A 4,550-nucleotide genomic window follows, 5' to 3' on the forward strand; every position below is an offset into this window, starting at 1 on the left:
AACTGAGGGTGCCTCGCAGTCCAGGCACCGGGAGGGAGGCCCTCTTGGAAGTCAGCTGATTCTGAAACCTCGATTTCCAATGCACCTGGCGGAGTCCAGAGGGAGGCGTTGGTGTTTATAACCCGCTTCCCTCTCAGGAGAGCAGACCCTGCATTGTTAAGCGAAAGACTTGTTCTGAGGCCCTTTTGTTCTGAGGCCCTTGCTGGGTTTGGCCCTGCAGAGGCAGCCTGGTAGCAGTTTCGGGGGAGAGGCTGGGAAGGGCCAAACTGCTCAAACTGTTGGTGTCGCCCTGACTGGTTTGGCTCAGTGGATAGAGTGTCGGCCTGCGGACTCAAGGGTCCCAGGTTTGATTCCGGTCAAGGGCATGTACCTTGGTTGCGGGCACATCCCCAGTGGGGGGTGTGCAGGAGGCAGCTGATCGATGTTTCTCTCTCATCGATGTTTCTAACTCTCTGTCCCTCTCCCTTCTTCTCTGTAAAAAATCAATAAAATATATTTTTTAAAAAAAACTGTTGGTGTCAGGAGGGAGCACCCGAAGCCCATGGGGGCGACGAGGTGGCGGGGAAGCTGTGAGGAAGGAGGGAAGGTGGAGTAGAGCCAGCGGAGGGGAGCAGGCAGTCCTGCGTGGGCGGCAGGGGGAGGAGGGGGGGCGGGCGGTGAAGGATGGATGAGGGCCACCTGGTGGCCACAGCACAGGGCTGCCCCAGTGCCACTCTCAGTTGTGTGCTGAGCAGCGCTATCCCTTTCAGACTCGCACGTCTCCAGTGAAATTCTGCTCCGAGAGCAGCCTGCTAGTCACGGTTTCTTGGGAGAAGAAATGCATCCTACGTTTGAGTCAATTCCAAGATAAAACTAAAGGGAACAGCTGCTAGAATTCAGCAGAAGCAGGAAACCAGAGCCACACGATTGTAAGCCTGAGAAATAGCAGGAGTCTGATGGAGGGTGAGAGGTGGGGTTTGAGCCACCCTTATGTCAATCCCAGTGAGCTGGGAACCGCCAGCTAGGCCTGGGTTCCCCCATAGCCTTCAGGACAGTTTGCCCCAGCTTCCTAGGCTAAAAGAAGTCTGTTTTGTTCAGGTGAGAGGGTGGAGGTAGGGGGCATTATGATGGGTCACAGATAATTATGTGTTTCCACTCCCCTCCACTGTGATTGGGTTGGGGCAGGTAGACCTTGTTCTGGCCAATGAGGCAGAGTGGGCAATCTCCTGGGGGCTGTTGGGAAGGTCTTCCCTCTCTAATAAATGGAGATGGGGAGTTAGGCCAAGCCCTGCCTCAGCTTTCCTTCCTGAGGTTCTGTCGGTGGTAGATCGGCCGAGCAGGCGGCCACAGCCATGAAGGTAGAGCTGTGTGGTTTCAGTGGGTACAAGTTCCGTCCCGGACACGGGAAGCGCTATGCCGGGACCCACGGGAATCGGTATTCCTTTCCAAGAGGAATCCTGGGCAGATAAACTGGGCTGTCCTCTACAGAAGAAAGCACCAAAAGGTACAGTCGGAAGGTGCAGTCAGATTCCAGAGGGCCATCACTGGTGCACATCTTGCTGATATAATGGCCAAGAGGAACCAGAAACCTGCAGTTAGGAAAGCTCAGCAAGAACAAGTTATCAAGGCTGCTCAGGAAGCAAAAAAGGCTAAGCAAGCATCTCAAAAGACAGCAATGGCTGCTCCTAAGGCTCTCACAAAGGCAACACCTAAGCAAAAGATTGTGAAGACTTCTGCTCCCCATGTTGGTGGAAAACACTAAGTTGGCAGATGAGATTTTAAAATAAAGACCTAACTATAACTAAAAAATATAAATAAATAAATAAATAAATAAATAAATAAGAAGAGGTGGGAGGGGAGGGTTCAGAATATCAGGGTTAAAAGTGTGAACCTGCCTCTGATTAGCTGTGCGATCTTGAGCAAGTTACTTGATCTTTCTGCCTCATGTTCCTCATCTGCAAAATTAAAATAATCATGGTACCTTCCTCATAGGGTTGTTGTGAAGATCAAATGAGTGAATTCACCAAAAATGTTTAGACAGTTCTGGCACCTGGTGAGCACCTGATACATGGTAGCTGTTGTTATTTTTATCTGTGGATATGATGCTTGGAGCCACTGTAGCCATCTACTAGACATGAAGAAAGGACCCTTGACCCAGAAGATGGGAAGGCAGAAGGAAGAAAGGAGTATCAATTTTAAAATGTCTACCTCAAGACCTCCTAAGTTCATAATAATCTCCTTTTGGCAAAAATCAAGTGTGAAGATAGTAAAACTTCCAACTCTTAGACAACTTGTAGTTGAGTATTGTTATTTGCAGCCCAAAGCATCCTAACCAATTGGTACATTAGTCTATGGAACACTCATATTTATTGATAAGAGTACTTACCAAGGAGGTAGATTGTGGCATGGATTGCGATTATTCTCAAATATTTAGTTTCTTCTTTCTTAAATATAAAAAAAAACTGCAATATTTTAGCTGGCACATGCTGCCTAGCTAGAAACTATATTTCCTTTCCAAGTAGGTGAAGCCATGTGCCCAAGTTCAAGCCAAGGGAATGTAAATGGAAGTGATGTGTGCTACATTCAGGATTGGCCCTTAAAAGGAATGGACATGCCCTCCCTTCACTCTTCTCCCTTCTAACTGGTGGGAAGATAGCAAGAGCTGGAGCTTGGATCCAGAGCCATTTGGAGGGTGGGCAGAGTTGTCCCACCGGCCCTGAATCACCTACTTCTGACCTCTTAATTCAAGAAAAAGAAACAACCTTCTTTAAATCACTGTGTTTGGGGTTGCTCCCCTACTGTAGATCTCTGTGAGGCTACAGAGCAGCGGTTCTCAACCTGTGGGTCGCGACCCCTTTGGGGGTCGAACGACCCTTTCACAGGGGTCACCTAAGACCATCGGAAAACACATACATAATTACGTATTGTTTTTGTGATTAATCACTATGCTTTAATTATGTTCAATTTGTAACAATGAAAATACATCCTGCATATCAGATATTTACATTATGATTCATAACAGTAGCAAAATTACAGTTATGAAGTAGCAACGAAAATAATTTTATGGTTGGGGGTCACCACAACATGAGAAACTGTATTAAAGGGTCGCGGCATTAGGAAGGTTGAGAACCACTGCTACAGAGTATCAGGTGGAATTAGTGGCACAGAAATACTGTTCTGTGGTTAGTAGTATGACCCTATGTATCAGTTGACTCTTGCTGCATAACAAAACACCCAAAATTTAGGACTTAAAACAATGACTTATTATTTCTTATAATTCTGTGGGTTGGTTGCATTCTTATGCTGGTTTTTCCAGGGCTTGTTTGTGCAGCTGCATTCAGTTAGAGGAATAGCAGAGGGCTGGGTTCAGCTGGGACGGTGAGGATGGCTAGGCCTCCCTCTCCATGAAGTCCTTCATCTTCTAGGAAGATCGTCCAAGCTAGGTTTCCTCACATGGTGGTTCCATGAGAGTTCCAAGAGGAAGTCTCAAAGCACAGCACTCATCACATCTCTGTTTGTGTCATGGTTGCCAATACTCCACTGGCCAAAGCATGTCACATGGTCAAGCCAAGAGTCAACATGGATGGGTGTAGATACCAGGAGACTTGATTCACTGAGTCATTTGGGTAACAATCAACCTCACCCTCTCATGCCCCATGAATTTTGGAAGCTCATTAGGGATAATTAGACATCCTAGTGCAATGCTCATTAGGCCCATCTGCACAGGGACTAATAACACCCTAGGGATAATTGAAATTCTTTCCTTTATTTGGTTATTTATCACCTAACTTCAAGAAAGTATTTCAGATTATTTATGTAAATATAAAAGGTTTTTAAATGGTAAAATTAAATTTAAAAGAGTATTGGAGAGAATCAGAACAGAAGGAACATGAAGGTGTGGGGGAGGGAAATGGACTAGGCTGAGGGTCAGAACAAAAGGTGCGTGTCCCACGGGGCAGTACTCCTGCTAGGAGAGGGGCATGAGAATCTCCAGAAAGTGCTGGGACAAGATCAAATAAATGGTCAGGAGATGGTGGAGGGGATGGGGGTGAAGAAGTGGCCTCCCAGAGAGTTCTACCATCTTGTGGGGCTCATGCCAGCTGGGATGAGGCTCCATCTGAAGCCCTCTAAGGTGGTGCTTCTCACCCTTTGCTGTGCATTAGGATCACCTGTGGAGTGGGTTTAAATACAGAGTCCCAGCCCCAATCCCTATAACCTGGATTTCTAACCAGCTTCCAGACGATTCTGAAGTAGGTAGCCTTTGAACCACATTTTGAAGTGACTTTGAAGCCCATAAGCTGGTGCAAGACTCCAGGCAGAGTATTCAATGGGGAAGAATAAGCAAGAGGAAAGAATAAGTGAGGAGCTTCTCAAAGTCCCAGGGAGATTCTAGAATGAAGGGGATGCAATGTGATCTTGGAGCTCTCTAATATTTCAGTTACTTTACTGCTGCATAGAACCATCCTCTTCCCTGAATAGATATCTCTTAGAGAGTCTCTTGGCCCTCAGCAATATTATTGGCTCTAGGACCTGCCCCCCTTCCCCACTTGTTGCTGATTGGACCAGGGGTG

The 4,550-nt window shown here is 46.8% G+C and overlaps 1 pseudogene; it reads left to right on the forward strand.

The window, feature by feature from the left end:
• Positions 1-1,331: 1,331 nt before the first annotated feature.
• LOC102419115 lies at positions 1,332-1,741 on the forward strand (annotated as a pseudogene).
• Positions 1,742-4,550: the final 2,809 nt, after the last annotated feature.

This window comes from Myotis lucifugus, unplaced genomic scaffold (assembly GCF_000147115.1).
Source record: "Myotis lucifugus unplaced genomic scaffold, Myoluc2.0 scaffold_197, whole genome shotgun sequence".
NCBI lineage: Eukaryota > Metazoa > Chordata > Mammalia > Chiroptera > Vespertilionidae > Myotis > Myotis lucifugus.